Below are 17,782 nucleotides of genomic sequence, written 5' to 3'. Positions count from 1 at the left end.
ACTAGAGCTTTGAGAGAGAATGAAAAAATGCCTAGAAATAGGCATATACTTGTTCAAAAAAGATAAAAATTTACAAGAAAACTCTCGGGCTAAAAATGTGTTTCTAGATAAAAAAATAATCTTAAAATATGACATGTATGCTATTTTATATTATTTTTTAACTTCCACCCTTTTAAGAAGCTAGAATGAGAATGATTCTAATATACTTTAATATTGAAAAGTCATGAGGGCATTAAATAGTCATATATCAATGATTGGCTCCCTTTTTAGAGAAAATAGAATGGTTTTTTTTTAGTTATGAGGATTTTGAGAAAAAGTAACCTTATCCTAGAGTTTGGGAATAAAATAATAGGTGAAATCCATTGAAAATACAAATACAAGATTTGCTTGATTGTAGAATGTCTCTTATTATAATATTATTTTGGAATCTCCTTTTATAGAGAGAAAGGTGAGAGAAACCCCTTAAGGGGAAAAAAAGAGAGTCGTTATTTCTCCTAATGAATATTTATGAGAGAGAGAGAGAGAGAGAGAGAGAGAGAGAGAGAGAGAGAGAGAGAGAGAGAGAGAGGAAAAATTAGTGCTCATATGCATGTCTACTTCCAATTGTGGTTATTGAGTCTTAAAACAAAGCTTATAATCAAGAGATGGACTATTTATTTTTAAAAATATCCTTCTAGTCATTTTCTGTGGTTAAAAACATTGTACCTACATGAGAGATTGAGAGAAAACTATGAAGACATTGAAGATGAATACTATGTGATAAAATTCCATTCAAAGTGGAGTATTCTTTTATGCTTTTGTGGTTATTTGATGGATTCTAAGAAGAATATGAAGAATGTGATCAATTTTGTTAAAGATATAATCGTGAGAGATTCTTTCTATGATGCTACATGAAGATTTATTGTGCTTGGTGTTCTTTTTCCTCGCTACGGTTATATAAAGAATAAAAATAATAGTGTTGATAATATAAGATATATTTCCTTGTAGTAAGATCCCTATTTTCTTAGTGTTCTCTCGAGAGCTCCATGTTTTTGGTGCATAGTTGCAAAAAAAATGCCATCAACAAGCACCGACAAAGGCTAAAAATGGAAGAAGTAGCATTGTTGAAGAGGAAGAAAAGCAATGGAAGATTGTAGAATCCCTACTACTATTGAAAAATTAGAGATCTTCATTGCCAAAGCCACTTTTTGAAGAAGTGCATCCGTCAATGGTGGAAGCATGTTACTATCTTGATGCGGGCTCTATGTACCACCAGACTAATCCCATTGTCTTTTGAAGCTACAAAAAGTTGTATCACAATAGCCAATTGTTTCTCACAAAACTGAACAGCAAAGCAAAAATAGAGTGAATGATCATCCATGGGAGATTTGGCCTTCATTGAACAATTTCCAGACATCATCAAGTGGAGATTGTGAAGAAGCTTTAGGAGTCGTGGTCATTAGAAGTTCACAAGAACAAGAAGTAAAAGAGTTGGAATTTGTTCATGGATGATCAATAGCAAGATATGTGGGATGCTTTGGTGCACTAACAACCTTCTATTTGTCCAATTCACAATCCACTAAAAGTTAGTAGATAGATTGATCTTCACAACCTATACTATTGAAACCCTTTGAAGTTGATATTATGAAGACAATGGCACTATGGCGATCCTCAAAATAATGAATTTTGATACCTTCAAAACTGAATATCTTTCCCTTTGTAGTGGAATGAAAGATGAATTCAGAAACATTGAGAAGAAGAAATGTTGGCAAGAGAGTCCTCCAGAGACTGAAACCCTTTTGGTTTTGTCATGTTGAGTACATACAAATTGGATAGAGCTAACTCCTTGATGAATGACGTGATCAAGAGGCAAGCATTAGAATGAGTCTGGAGTTACATGAGAAGAGAGAAGGAAAAAATCAAAGCCCAGAACAAGCTAGTAGTAGAAGCCCTTGTGGCACTCTTTACAGAAGTCTCCATGGCGAGTCAAGGTCCCCTTCCTAGCCAAATCCATCCTGGAAATATTGATGCGGCCAGCGAATGTAGTCTCGTTGCCAATCTTCAAGGGAGAGTACAATGAAGTCCCTGATCTTCATCTAGATGAGTTCATGGTAGCATGTGCATCCAACAATGCCAGAACCCTCAAGTATTGGTTGGCGATATTCCTCACCACTTTCAAAGGTATGGTGTTTCAGTGGTACAAGAGACAAGTAGCATAAACTTTCGACACATGGGATTACTTGAAGGTGGTCTTTCTCACTAAATTCAAGTGTGAAGGTTTGACACATGGGATGACTTGAAGATGGTCTTTCTCATTAAATTTAGGTGTGAAGGTTTTGAAGAGTGCACGCAAGAGGAGTTCATGAACTTGTCACTCCTTTGGTGAATGGGTGGAAGCATATGTCTTTGGAATGGAATCCATACTTAAGAGATGGTCCAGCCATCACTTGGATGAAGGCATCTAGAAGGAAGTTTTTTTGAGAGGCCTACAATTAGAAGTTCGTAAGTTTGTGGAATTGAGAAGATTAGTAAACCTGCAAGCTGCAGTGGAAGGTGCAAGATTGTATGATGAAATCAAAGTAAGATTTTTGATGACCTCAAGACGAGGAGTCTTACCTCCTCCCATGCTAGGAATGGTATATCCACCAAATGCATCCCAGGGACTGTTTCCTACCCCTACTCTCAGATGTATACAATGCTATAGTACAGTGCACCGAATCCACAGTAGCCATAGACAACATTACCTTAAATGATGGTTCAACCACAACAATAGTAGCCTCAAATAGTTTCCCCAATGGCAACTCAACAACAACAGTGGAACCCTACCGACTAGAACCAACAACCACCAGTCTCAAAATAGGAGCTCTGAAATTAGAATCATAATAGAGGACCCTCTAGATCAACCCAACCAATCTATGTAGTGAGTACGGAGGCTTCCCAAAACCCTACTGTGAGTACTCTAGGAGGAGAAAATTTGAAGGACTATTTGTCCAATCCATTTGCAAGCATCAATAAGGAGTTGATGGTGGATGTGATTACAAAACAACTATAAACACGCTGAAGGTGAATACTGCCAACATATCTAGTCTTGCATGTGGTGGAAGAGATGTGATGCGATCTAATATATGGTGCGGAAAGTGTCATCATGCAGGAAATTTGGCCCCACTGAATGTACCTGAAAACTAACTATATTTGGAACCTTCTATTCATACTGTTTAAGGAAGAACCATACATAAATATCTACTCTCTGAAAAGGAGATGCATAAAAGAAGGAAGAAAGATGAGGAAGCAAGATTCAACTTGTTGAAATCCAAGATAGCCACCTAGGATATATGACCAAAATCTAGAGAGTTAGGTCCTAATTTTGGCCCAATGAGATTTTCCTCTTAGAGTTATAGAGGATGGCAATCTGGCAGTGGCCAAAGATTAGAAGTGGAGAGTTAGAGATGTGGAGAAAAGGGACATTTCCACCAAATTATCCAAACCTTGGAATGTCCATGGACTACAAACCCTTATGCAGTCGATGCAAAGGAGAAGGCCACACTGCAAAAGACTATCCTAGTCTAGCACTTGTGAAAGCTACCACCACTGATAACCAACAGAAGACCCAAGAACTTGCCTCCAATTTGGTGAAATTGAAAGTTGCTGCAATAATGTATGCCAAGAAAAGATAACCCATAGTTCCAAAAGAGAATGTTCTTTCTGCCAAAATTGTGAAGTTCAATCTACCAAAAGAGAAACAGAATAGTACAAAAAAAATGATACAATACATAGTAGTCCAGTACCACAGAAGGATACAAAGATAGTTACAAAAATTGGTGCACAGATCGGACGCCGTATGCACGCGTAGTGAGCGTCAGAAGGTCCCCAAGAACAAAAGAACTCTACTTTTTGCACAAAAAACAATGAAGAAGCTTACACGATATGAAGCAAGAGACTAATTGGGTGCAATCTCCCCCCATGCCTTGTATGAGCGCTCCACAAAGCATGTATTTTATATATTATTCATCTTCAAGCTCACGAAATAGCCCAATTTACAATTAGCACGCTTTAGCTTTTGTGTTTGCTTTTGTGCCACTAAAGAATTAAAGCTATTGGACGCCCAAGAAGTCAGGCGGTACCCAAATACAATGTCCAATACAAATATTTAAATCGTGTGCCCATGCGCATACAAAGGTAATAAATAAATATCAAGTGCTTTGATAAATAAGCACGTCAAAATATGGACGCCATGCGTAAGATACGTGCCCATAAAAAATTGATGATAATTTGAATACACGCTATCCTCCAATGCTTCCCACTGCCACCGCTGCTTGCTCTACACATTAACAGAAGCATTCACAATTGTTAGAAAAATAATACAATTAAACCGACAAAAGTGAATACCTAGCAGTCTTCAGCTACAAAAATAAATTGGTTAGAACTCAATCCTAACCTTAATTTATTACGAGTGTGCACTCTAAACTCATAAACGTTTATTAATTTAAATATGAATTTTGTGGAATCACCCGCTATGGAATCACCCACTTACATATTAAATTAAGAAAACGCCCGAAAAGGATAGGCGTCCCCATCGACTTTTCGCACAAAGAATCCACCTTGTGTATGAGCCCCGGTAATAAAATTTTACGGAATCCACCGCAAAACCTCACGAAATCCACCGTGGAATATGCCTCCTGTTGGCATAAAAAATAGGAATAGACATTCAAGAGATAGAGGATACAAAAGAACCCCCAGTGATAGAAGAAGTGTAGATGTTGCCACTTCTAGAGAAAATAGGAAAGATGAAAGTGGGTGTTACCCCATTCTCTAGCCAACTGGAGAAGCCCATGGATCTTATGAAAGAGCATGACACTTGGTCAAAGACCAAGACACCTTTAAACCAAACCTAATATTTTGACAATTGCTAATGCTATCCTCCAGTTTTCGAAGTAAATTTTAAAAGCATATTGACAAGAACACGTGGCCAAAGGATTGCTCCTACGACTGCCACTAAGTCTAATACAGCCCCAAAGCCTATGAAAGAAGTGGACGTGGCTAATGCCTTCTTGGATCTTGGTACCCTAGAGATTGGCGTTTAGATTGAAGGATGTTTTATTGTGGATGCATTGATTGATGGAGGTTCATCAGTAAACATAATGACGGATGTGACAATGAAGAATCTAGGTCTATAAGGTATGCAGCCTACACAATGGCTTATTAGACTCACAGACCAAATAAGAATTAAGCCTTTGGGTATTCTCCCATATGTGAAGACAAATCTCTCGTAGGACGAGACTATTGGTGGTTGACTTATTTGGTGGTAAAATCGAATTCCTACTATGGGACTTGATACCCTCTATTTTGCTAGGAAAACCATGGCTTTTTGAAGCAATAGCATGAACGGATTGGTTTAAGGGAACCCTAACCCTAGGCAGAGGCGTTAATATTTGCAATCACATCCATGCTACCTCTTTGTATGAAGTAGATGGGTAGAGGATATGCAGGCTACTTGAATCCCATAGGCATAGAGGGGAAGACTGCCACCTACCCTATTCTATATAACATTATACTTGGATGTCACTTTCATATATGATGAATGCAATGTCATTGTCTTTTTGTTTTTTAGCTTAGTATACTTGATTTGCTTGTGTTTGTACTTCCAATCAAGTCTTGAATCCTATAATGTCTAGGTACTCATGAATCTAGTGTTGGTCTATGAGCCACCATAACTGCCATGCTTTAGATCCAAGTTTTTCCCATCGTATCAGAGTGCACTTGAGCATAGATTAGCATGTTTTAGCTTACCTCTCTGCTCCTACATGTCTCCTCTCAGCTCAAGTCCAACTTGGCTTGAGTGCATGAACTCAATTTACACCTCCATCTTTACTTTGCCTTCTTGTCTACCATAGCCAGATAGTACCCATCACATATTTCTTCATGCTTCCTTTTGGAGAAACATTCCTTGACTCTGAGCACTTCTCTGTGCCACATAAAACCCTTACATTGGTGCCTTCCCAGCCCAACATTGCAAAAATTAGAGGTCCCTGCCCATTATGTGCCATATTCTGATCGTACTATCTCTACTCTTCCTGCACGTTGTGATATGGGCCGCCACCATGGGGTTTTCAAAGCCCATGAGATAGGCTTTCTATCCATGTAAAATTTTTGGGAAATGATCAAGTCTACAATAATGCACACATAATAGAAAACTAGGCCAATACAGAAATCCTAATGAAAACTCCATAGCCAATCTTTCAAAAGCTTTATCTCTTCTTCATTTTCTCCTTTGCCACTCAAGTCACAGTGTTACCACTCAAATATCATTGGATGTGGCATACAATCTCACAAAAAATCATTGAAGAGGGGAGATCTTGGTGATTTTTTTTGGCAAGATTGAAGCATAGTGTCTCTTAACATTGATCTAGTGACTTTTGTCACTTGTGTCATCTGACACAATCAGCTTTGCCTTTGATCAAATCAGAGTTTTTGTGCTACTCCATCATCAAATCAAGGAGGGAAAGACTCGGAATTGCAAGACCTTGAGGACCTCAAATATCTTTGAAGATTTCAAGTTCAAAAGGCATACTAGTCACCTAGTATCTCTTGATACTAATCACCTAGTGCTTCTTGGCACTTGTGCTCAACTCTTTTGCTATGCTGAAATCTAAAATTTTGGGAGCTGATTTGTTGCTGATCTTGCAGCCTCAACATAGGCAAGGAATCACCGACAGTTCAATTCAAAGGGGTGGCAGACCTGCATCAAGCTCATCCTAATGAAGAAGGGTCTCTAGGCTATCACAAATGGCAAAGAGAAAAAGCCTTGGGATGCGAACCTTGCAATCACATGGCACAAGAATGATGATAAGGCATAGAATATTATCACATTGGAATTGGATGACAGCTATATCCACCATGTGGATACATGTGAAACGTTTAATGATACATGGAAGAGATTAGATACTTTGTTTGGTGCACAATCAAAGTCATCTAAGTATGGATTACTGATTGAATTTTTTAGGCTAGATATGAAATCAAACACATCTCTTGCAACTCACTTAAACTACACGAAAAGTCTCTTAACTCAGCTTGCAGGAATTGATCTCAAGATGGATGAAGATATTTGTATTGGTGTGTTGTTAAAAAGCCCGTCTCCTGACTATAATAATGTGTCAACTACATTGATCAACATGCCTAGTCCTAAACTAGTTGACATTAAGGCCTCCTTGCTAGAAGAAGAAAATAAGGTAAAATCCAAAGAAAAACTAAGCACCTTTAAAGATGAACAAATGTTATATGTAGGTATCAGGTACAAAGGCAAGAAAGGTCAACTGGTATGTGACTTCTCAAAAGGATCAGGCACACTGAGAAATTTTGTCATGCCAGGAAGAGGTCCCAAAAGGCCTATCCAGTTGTTGTTAGAGAAGAAGAAGACCATGGAGCAAAAGAAGAAGAAGAAGAAGAAGAAGAAGAAGAAGAATATCACTAGGAGAAGGACAAACCTCATCAGCCCTTCTATTATGACAGACTTTTTTAGCCTTGTATTGCCTAGCCCTAATGCTTCTGACATAAGATTATAAACTCCTCGTGTAAACCTTGTACTACAGCCTTTGTACACTTTGTGAGGCCCTTGTTATAGCCTTTGGATGTCCATCATGTCTTTGGTACCCACGCTTAGCCTTTTCTGCGAGACAGCCTATGGTGTTTACCATGTTTTGGTATGCCCACACTTTGCAGGTGGTGCTCACTAAAGCCTCTACACACATTGTACTTCTTGGTTGTGATTAAGGAGGGATGTTGAGATTTGCAATCACATCCATGATGCCTCTTTGAATGAAGCAGATGGGCAAAGGATATGCAAGCACTTGAATCCCATAGGCATAGAGGGAAGGACTACCGTGGATGCCACTTTCATATATGATGAATGCAATGCCATTGTGAGAGCGGAATTTTGATGCCAAGAAGTGCTTAAAAATAGCTAAAAATTACGAATATCAAGGGAAAAATATTCAACGTCGAAGGCGGCGGCTCGACCTAGGACGATTTTAAGTGCCAAAGTGCTTTAAAGGCGCCCGAGCGACACTTGTTGATTTTTCATAATTTTTCAGATTGACGTGCGGCTTGACAAGAGTTACCGGCCAATGTGGGATGGCAAGCCGGATGCCCAGGATTTTTCAGAGCTCAATTCGGAGTCCGGACGGGGAAGGAACCAAGAAACTGGTCAAGATGCGAAGAGGTGGACAAAATTTGGCCAAAATAGGCAAGTGACCCTTGGGAGCCCAAAATTTAAATGTAGCATGAAACTTTTCATGCATATGAGTGAAAAAACGTAGAAAAAACGTGGAGGAAGATGGCGCCCAAAAATTGCGCTTCTTGGATGGAGGAGGCATCATGGTTGCTGCAAACAACCCCCCCAATTGATCATGGGGCTTCAATCCCCCCTGGATGCTGACTCTATCGCCGTGCTTCGCTCCTCCAATGGTGGTCTCTGTGAAGAATTTTGATTTCAGTCTTTCTCTCTCCTCCCTCTCTCTCCCCTAAAGGCAGATTCATGTGGTGAAGAAGAAGAAGAAGAAGAATGGATGACGGATGCTTGTCCAATGAAGACCGAATTGCTCCGTGGTTCAAGAGGAATGAAGATTGCTGATTGTGGACTGTTATGAGCATTAATGGTGGCTGGAAATCAGTCCCAAGGTATGACAAATAAAAACCCGCAACCCGCAAAGAATGGTAATCTCATTTTTACAAAGGAAATTGATGTTTTATGCAATTTGCTTCATGAATATTTGTTCCCATGGGATGATTATGCATTATAATGTTGCTTGCTATGATTTTGATCAGTGTATGCTCAGAAAATCAAAAAATCATAAGTGTTGTGGATGAAATTAATGGTGTAAAACCCGTAAAACATGCGAATTATGGAAAAATTGGGTGTTTTTGATATATAAATGGAAAATATAATAAGACACACCAACTAAATTTGTGTTTTTTTTGCAAATGAACCTAAGTGCCACAGCCCACAACTCATTTTGTATTTTCAGTTATTTAATATTGTAAAAAATACAAGAAAAATAGAAAAAATGGGTAAAAATAAGGGAAAAATGGATTTTGAGTGCCGAAATTAAGGGAAAATAAGATTCATGTTTGTGTATGTATGGGGGGTCTGAAGTATGAGGTTTAGCCTCAGTTCAGCCCTACCTTTATGTTTTAGTGAGTGTTTATTGTCTTTATACAACAAAAAAAAAAGTGAAGAATGAACTCTAAACCGATCAATAATGCACAACCTAAATGGGTGAGGGGGTAGAGTGTATAAAAGGTGTTTAAATGTTGAATGAGATGATGAAAAGCTTGCTGGTTTTTATGCATACCATTTAGATTGGTTGATAATTAAAAATTACGGATCTAGTAGCACGAGGGTTTCTCGGTGCTAGGTTCATGCAATGCCGTATACGAGCGATAGTTAAATTCATTGAAAGAATGCTTTTGCACTAAGCACAAATGCTGATTTTCTTAATTATTTGAGCACATGGACATTCACAATTTGCATGAAGCATAAAATGATAAAAGGTATCAGACAATATCTCCTAGATGCATGGCAATTGCTTTCTAGAGGAACACGACCCGCGTTGAGTGAGAGACAGGATATCCCAAGCTGTAGGTAGACGTGGGTCCTAGGGGAAAGAAAGTGAGGAAAATGGTACATTCCTAGATACGATCAATTGGTACCTTGAATGAAACTATGTGCGATATAGTGTTATATATGTTTAGCGACGTATCGAGGGGCCAATCCCTGAGATGTAGGAGAGCTGCAGTGGGGCTCCGACTATTAGTCAGTGGAGTGCCTCCTATGTATGTGTGACGAGGCGTTATGCCTAAGTACTTTGGGATCTCCCTCTGAGGAGTTTTAGGGAAACGTTGGACTATAAACTATAAACGCATAGATTAAGCTTTAGGGCAAGTTTGTCCTTTAGCATTGGATTGACGCTCCCGGTCCGCGAGGCCGTGAGGGTGTTTGTGTGTCATGAGCATGAGGTCCGGCTAGTGCCATAGCCAGTGCCGGCCCATTTTAGGTCCCATCACATTGTCTTTTTGTTCTCCCCCTTAGTGTACTTGATTTTCTTGTGTTTGTACTTCCAGTCAAGTCTTGATTCTTGTAATGTCTAAGTACTCATGAATCTAGTGTTGGTCTATAAGCCACCATAGTTGCCATGCTCTAGATCCATGTTTTTCACAAGAGGACCCAAGAAAGTGGTAGTCAAGTTGTATGGCTCACGAAAAGGTAACGGATCTACCTCTATCAAAGTCTTAATAGACATCTCCAAACAAAGTTATAGATGGTACATCAACAAATGAATAAGCTATCAAACAGATCTTTCCCAAGTAAACAGAGGCATAGTCCCTAACGGGGCTAATTTTTTTGGGGGGGGGGGAAGGAGGCACGCACTATAAGCCAACTCCTGAAAGAAGCAAAGTCCTTGTCGATTGGGTGAATACTTGCTGTCTGAAATAGGAATGACTTCTGAATTCACCTTTGAAAGTGAGATAGAGGCATAGATGTACTGCTCTCCTTGTTACATGGCCATAACAGAGCCAAAGACAGAAGCATAGATAGAGACAGACACATGAGCAAAGAGATAGACACAAGAGTAGAGCCAAAACCAAAGGTAGAAGTAGAGGATACAAAACAGAGAGTTTGTTTTTCTTGTACAAAGCCCCTACTACAGAGGCTGAGACAAAGTCTATAGAAGATGAGGATGCAGGTCAAGATAAAGATTACAAAAGTGAGGTGGAAGAAGCTATTCAGCTTGAAGAAAATATTAAGGAACAGAAACTTCTAGAAGCATTTGAAGCTAAAGATCCCATTTTATGGGATAGGATGACTTGCCTTTTGGATTAGTAAATGAATCGCATCATAGAAAAAATATCCATAAGAAATGGATTAAGCAGAATAAGCCCTCCTTTAATAGTGGCTCTTGTTACCCTAATTTTCTATTCTCGAGAAAGGACGATAATGATTCTCCTAGCCAACAAACACTAGTCCTACAGCCCAAGCAGAATTTAGATGGTTTCTGTTATGTGACGTTCCTAGAGGCCTCCTCTTAGAAGATGAGTCCTCGAGTTAATGGATAAGTAATTCTCCCATAAAATTCAAAAGTGCTTGTATTTTAGCATCCCAAAGAGTTAGTCGAGTCTCCATGGAAAGAAGAAGTCACTTCCAATGGAGCATTAGACGAGGAAGCCACTCCCTTAAAGGAGTTAGATCTACACCCAAAAGCCGTCTGTGGAACCTTCATCCGCGAAGTGGAAGGCGAAAAGCAATTAAATTTTGTGGATATAGACAATAGTGAACATCAACTAAAGGTGGGTATCAGTCTTCGAGAAGAGGAGTTATCGATCCTACATGACTTATTAAAGGAGAACTTGAACGTGTTTATATAGTTGTATAAAGATCTAAAGGGGATTGATCCCATGGTGTGTCAGCATCACATCAACCTCGAACTTGATGCCAAATCTATGAGAGGCAGAGACAGAGGTGCATGAATCCAAAATATTCAACCCTAGTGAAAGTCAAATTGTTGAAGCTTCCTGAAGCTGAGTTTATTTATCCAATGGCCAATAGTGGATGGGTTTCATCCATCATGGTAGTGCCCAAGAAGAATGGGAAGCTACAAATTTGCATCGACTTCCGAAAGTTGAATTCCAAGACAAAAAAGAACATAGTTGGCTAGACATGAGCTCTATTCCTTATTGGATGGATGCAGTGGATTTAATCAGGTCCAAATAGCAGAAGAAGATCAATCCAAAACAACCTTCACAATTGAACAAGGAACCTATGCTATAGAGTGATGTTGTTTGGGCTTTGTAACACCTTTACTACCTTTCAAAGAATGATGATGGCCGCATTCCAAAATCACCTGCATGATTTCATTGAGGTATATTTGGATAACTTTTGTATCTGTAGTCTCGCTTTGCTCCTTCCTAGAATGTGTTAACCCCCAAGGTACTTAGGGTCAAAGGTGCACTAAAGCAAGATTATGGAGCAGGGTAGGGTCGGTTGGAATTTGCACCTTCTACCCATACTTTCAATCATTGCCAAATCAATGGACTATCTTTGAGCAGAGTGCTAAGTGGGATGGTAACTTTGGTTGATGTAAGTGCTGCAATGATGGAAGGTTCAATGTTTTTGTAAATATATTGCGAGTGGCTTCGTGCATGATGGACTATAGAAACCTTCATGCATATTGACAAAGATGTGTTTTCTTATTCCTTGTGCTTTTCATATATTTTTTAAAACTTATTAATAAAAAATATAATTAAAAATTTTTACTTGTAAATTAAGACTTCCAAAAAAAATGTAAGTCCATATGATGGTGGTCCTAACTATTTGTATGCACGTTTCAAAGTAGACAATTGCACATTGACCCCTCCTATTCCCCAATACAGTGTGCATGTGACTTTGTTGTTGATATGCCCTTGGTCCTACTAATGGAACCAATGTTGGGTATCACATGCTCAAAGTTGGGACTTTAGACACCCTCTTATTGATTCAAGAGGTTCAACTACTACATCGATGACTACCTCTCACATAGTCTCTCGCACACAAGTCAACATCTGATTGTAGTGAATACGCAAAGCATACCTTCATGCATGCAAAATGCTCTTACACACCCCAAAATCCAAGGTGTACTCCTTAAGCTCTCAAACATTCCATGGCCTTCATCATGCAAGAAGAAATCATGGATAAGGCATGACAGAGTACACAATAAGAGATAGGGGCTTCACCCTTAGTCCCTCACCACACATCCATACTCTCTTTCTCTTAATCTCAACCTCTCTCTCTCACTCTCTCTCCCATAAGACAAAAGCAAGAGCCAGAGCCAAAAGTTAGTAGACAAAAGAATATGTTATTCTATTCTTTCTCGTCCCCTTTATATAAGTTTTTAGGATTAATGTTCCCCCATCTCCCTTGGGCATTCCATCTCTCTTATTGGTCAAGTGACTGGTCACTCCTCCTTATATGTACCTAGAACTATTGATTTACATGCCTCTAACTCAATTGCTACTCATATCTCAATACAATTTGCATGAGAGAAAGCCTGCCAACTCTCTTTATATCTTTCAATACAATGGTAAGATATAGTAGTTTGCAAAATATTGTGGCCCTTCCATGCTCTTTTCTTTCTTCATATCTTTATATTGTTAACACAAAGTTTTTACACAAAAGATATATCTAACTGTAATATTTTCACGCAATAAAAGTTAGTTGGTTAGTGCAAAAGTTAGTTAGGTGAGTAAGATTACTAACTAAGGTAAAAACTAACTAACATTAATAACTAATAATTTTTATTTAATTAAAAATATTTTATTTAAAAATGGAGAGTCGTAAATCCGATATTTTTCTCGTATTGACAAGGGCCATAGCCACCATTCACGTAATTTACAACGTGAACGAGACTTATGAGCTATATTAATCACTAGTATTAATGTGTATAGTTTGGATGGTCCAAAAATATTAGATTTTGGGCAAAACTAGTATATTTAGATATTTTATATATTATCTTTAAAAAAGATATGGAGATTTTTGGAACTGGATGTCATTTAAAGAAAAGACAAGTGATGTTTTAGTTAGTTTTGGAGATTTTATAAAAAGAAAAATAAAGAAAAGTGACTGGCGAAATCGTGCGCACCGCGATCGCTGTCTACAGATAGAAAAGAGCACTTCAAACAGAGAAAAAAAGGAGTGAACTAAGAGCTTTTTAATCAAGTGTCTTAGGGTTTTACCCCCCTTTTGGAGCCAATAGAACCGTTAGATTTATGATCTGAGCATCAGATCACTAATCTTTCCAAGATCCCTCTCCACAAAGAGCTCCGCTTCTCAGCCACAAGCCCTCTTCTCTAATTCACTATAAATATGAGGCATGGGGAGGCACAAGGGAGCATAAGGAGGCCCCGAGAGGCTGTGAGAGAGAGGTAGAGAGAAGGATACCTCTCCAAGAGATTGTGAAAGAAAGCTTGAGAGAGAGAGAGAGAGAGAGAGAGAGAGAGAGAGAGAGAGAGAGAGAGAGAGAGAGAGAGAGAGAGAGAGAGAGAGAGAGTTAGCTCAATTCCCTTGTCTCGATCTTCAACTAAGCCATATTCTTTTACGCTCTCTCATCTTGAATCTATTCCACCTTTCCTATCTCTCTAACCACTCGTGGACGATGGCTCCAAAGCGGCGAAGTGAAAAAACCATGGGGACTAACGGAATTGGTCAAGCAACGGGTATTGCCAATGATACGGGAGTGCCCGACGTTATGGTAGTTGCCACTATCAACGGAACATTGGATGTGACTAATGCAAACGCGAGTAAGACGAAATTCCTAATGTCGTCGTGCTAACAAACTAGGTTATTTATTACTAGATTATTATTATAATGTATAAGATAATTACATAAGATATTAGCTCCCATATTCTTCACTTATACAAATTGATAATTCATCTAGAAAATATATTAGTACAAGCATAAATAATCATCGCTATGATTTGCAGCTAGGTTAATTGAGATTCTAAGTCATAGAATCACGTTAAAATTAATTGCCAAAGGTTATTGTACATATGTCTTTATGCACATTCGATATAGTTATGGTCAAATGCGACAAGGTTAAGAGTTGACTAGAGATGGTTATAGAAACTGATTGTCTATTTAAGAGTCCGATAGGACATCTCGTTGAGTTTCTTTAAGGAATTTCGCTTATGTTGGGTAAGATAGCCCAAACGGAAAATTCATGCCTTGCTTAACATGTTATAAGAGGAGATGTACTTAACACTTCTTTATGGGGAGGAGAATCCTCATTAGAATGTAAGGTTACCTTAGGATAAGGTCTACCTTGGCTATGTGAAGTTGTGAATTGCATGATGGGGTGATTGTTATTGCATCATTTAATATACATTTGAAAGGACTGTTTGTGTTTTCTAGAATTTAGATCTCTGATTGAAATTATTGTCAAACAAAATAAAAGGAAGGATCGTGCTAGGCTACCCCCAAGCTAGCGATGAGACCCTACTCCAAGAGGGTCATTATTATCGCTACGAGAGGCTTAGACCGGCTCTGTAGGCGAAAGGTCTATCAATAGGGATAGTCTTGGACAGTAGAAAATGTAGGTGCTAGAGAGGGCTCTGACTGTAAATCCTGCATTGTTCCTAGAATCTGACGAGCCCCTTCGTGACCCAGGATGGAATCCTAGAACCCTAAATACTAGTTACAAGGGTGGAATCTTGGTGGACACAATACCCTCGTGGAATTCTGTGTATCTTCTGCTGAGTTAGAAATATATGGAATTTGTAGTGCCATGTGAATTGGACCGATTACTTCTGCAGGGCAGAAGGGATATTTCTGTTGGACAGAAGGGATACATAATTTCTCCTGTATGGACGGGAGACAAAGATTAACTTGAAGATAAGTTAAGGAACTTGTTTGTCAATAGATTGCTTGCTCTATTTTCATATCTGTGCTATAAGTTATGCGAACGAACCCTGTTTCTCTAAAGGCTTAATTAATGAAGTTGATTTTAAGTGTCGCACATAAATGTGATATGACCTAATTAGAAAACTAAAGCTATCAAGGGAAGCGGGTGGGCAGACCCACGACGGATTTGCCCTATGGCAAGGTGGTCCCAGAGAACTGGGAGGCTTCTCACAGACAACTCTTAGGAATTGTTAGATTAGAACCCTGATTCATGCCGTTCTAGGGGACTGGAATGGAACTATGCCCTACGGGTAGAGAGGTTGAGTAGTGCATCTCTCTCGTTTCCCATTCTCTTTGAACCAAGTGCGGCATGGATCTGCTTTAACTTGGGTATGTTTGCGTAAAGTAGGATGCCCAAGATCTAATGCTAGAATGTTGTTAGGAGACCTTGGCCACTAGGAGCCTAAATTTCAAGTCGATCTTAGTGGGTTCGCCGTGAACGTTTCATTTCGAGGCGGATTCAAGAAACCCTAGGCGACAAAACCCGGAATATTCCATGGGAGTGCCAAGTAGCGACGCTTAGATTCGTTGCTCGATAGACCGCCAAAAGTGTGCCTAGATAGCCGATGGGCGAGCTCCTTATACTAACAATATCAAGTATCATGTTGTCTTGTTCAAATTAACTTGAAATATGTAGCTCTTTCCTCCAAAAGTTTATCACACAATGAATCTTTTTGAGCAAGTTTAGAAAGGTTGACAATGTGGACAATTGTGAACACTCTTTCCTCTTATTTTTTACTATCTTTGAAGCAAGTGTAATACTAGTCCACTTTGGTTCAGGTTGTCTTACATAAGCAACTATCCATAATCAACGTTGGAAACTTTGTTAAGAGACTTTTGAAGCCTTTTAGGACCCCTTTTTAGGTTGACAATCCTTGTGGGAATTAGGTGGAGCATCCCTAGCAAGGGTGAACTTTTCCTTGGGCGTTTCAGATCAAAGCACTTAGATTCATCTCTTTATATACTACCAAAATTGTGCTATCAAAGGCTCGTTAGATAGACTTGTTACACAACACCTTGTTTCTCCAAAATGATTCGATTATTAAGAGTGAAGGGGTTTATGTGCTTCTCAATCCCATACTTGTTGTATGGGCAAAAACCCTTGTTCAATTGTATTGTAGAAGAGTTTCTTGTCCACATGGAAACCCAAACCTCCTTCTACTTAGGATAGCTCTCACTTTAAGTCATTGAAAATACTCCATCTTGCTCAATCACACTTTTCACCCCCTTATGGTCAATACTCCTTGTGCACAATCCTTGCAAAGCAACATCCAAGGTTGTGTGTTGCTATTTATACCCTTTTTAGCTTGTAACTTAAAAAGAGCAATGTTTGATATAGAGATGATACTATCAATATGGAAAAATGAGGAGAAAAAGAAGGTTACATTTTTTTAAAGTCAATTACATTTAGACATTATTGGTGATGAGATTGAAATTTTTCCTTCTGTACATAATAAAATATATAAAGAAATATAACTTCTCATTGGGTTTCATTCTTAGAAGAATTAAACAATGCCAATAACAAGACCTCTTGAGATCACCTCTCTTTTTTAATTTGAGTCTATCCTTGTCTCCTTTATTAAACAAATAAGTGCCCCTCTAAACTCTTCCCATTCTTATTAAAATCTCTCTCTCTCTCTCTCTCTCTCCAAGGTCATTAGTTTTTCTTTCTTTAATGTGCATCGCTCCTTGTCTCATTCATTCATTCATTCTTTACTATAGAACCCATGAGAGAGATCTTGGGATGAGAGTGCCTCTTGAGCAATTTCACATTGTATCTAGCTTAAACATCATTTTGTACTCATTACCGATGCATTGTTCATTGTTTATTTCCTATCTAGATAGTCATAGCATTAGATGATAGCTATTTTGGAACATGGAAAAATCCGTGGACTTTTCAAATATAATATTTTGGTCTCATAGGCTGATTTGGCCTTTTGTAGATGTAAATATAAGATTCTTTCTTTCTTTCTCTCTGTAGAGTAACCTATCATTCATACGAATGAACTATTTACATTAAAAAATATATGTACAACCTTTTTCTTAAATGCAGGTTTTTTTGTTGTTGGCTTTTTTCTTTTGACTCACAAACATAATAATTAAACATTAACTTTTTGGTGCATTACATGTATATAGAATTTCCAAAATATGTAAAAATATTGAGAGAAGTATATTATGTAGTTTGAATCCAATATCAGTATCTTGATCAGTAACTATTAGGGATCTATTGGAAGTTCAAATTACACTTTCTTGTATATATAAGAGAGATAACTTGTATGCATCAAGATAGACCAAGTTACATTTATCTCATAGTTAACA

The sequence above is a fragment of the Lygodium microphyllum genome, chromosome 22 (genome assembly GCF_053477565.2).
Source record: "Lygodium microphyllum isolate KBCC chromosome 22, Lygodium_microphyllum_v1.1.10, whole genome shotgun sequence".
Classification (NCBI taxonomy): Eukaryota; Viridiplantae; Streptophyta; class Polypodiopsida; order Schizaeales; family Lygodiaceae; genus Lygodium; species Lygodium microphyllum.
The sequence above is the reverse complement of the archived record's forward strand: the minus strand, read 5'-3'. Positions refer to the sequence as shown.